We start from the raw sequence: 471 nt of genomic DNA, 5'->3' as shown, positions 1-471 counted from the left end.
CATACAGTTCCTAAAGCTGAAACGACCCTGGATTCAAAACAAGGTTATATTCATCCATTATAATACACAGCTCTTCGATCTGCAAATATTTTACAACTTTTGAGAAACATCGTCATGTTTTGAGGAATAACCTAATAATTATGTTGATACACACAAAATATTTAGCATATAACTCATTTTGCTCTTATAGCTCTTTCACAAATTATCTAAAGATGATTTCTTATCACTTAATGAGATGTCTAAAGTGCTACGCCTGACAAGGGCTTTGTTTTGTTGAACAAACATGACTATGTTGATATGATGACTGATACTGAAAAGGAACGTTACTGTGTGTTTGTGTTCATGACTGATATTGTTTCTGATACGAGCATATTCAGCTCGGTCCTTAAAGATATTTTCTCAATCTTTCTAAAGTCCGAAGGTAGAATTAACACTCTACTATCCAGGGCCGACTACGGCGCCGTATCTCCT

This window comes from Penaeus monodon, chromosome 30 (assembly GCF_015228065.2).
Source record: "Penaeus monodon isolate SGIC_2016 chromosome 30, NSTDA_Pmon_1, whole genome shotgun sequence".
Lineage (NCBI taxonomy): Eukaryota > Metazoa > Arthropoda > Malacostraca > Decapoda > Penaeidae > Penaeus > Penaeus monodon.
Note: the sequence above shows the minus strand (reverse complement) of the source record.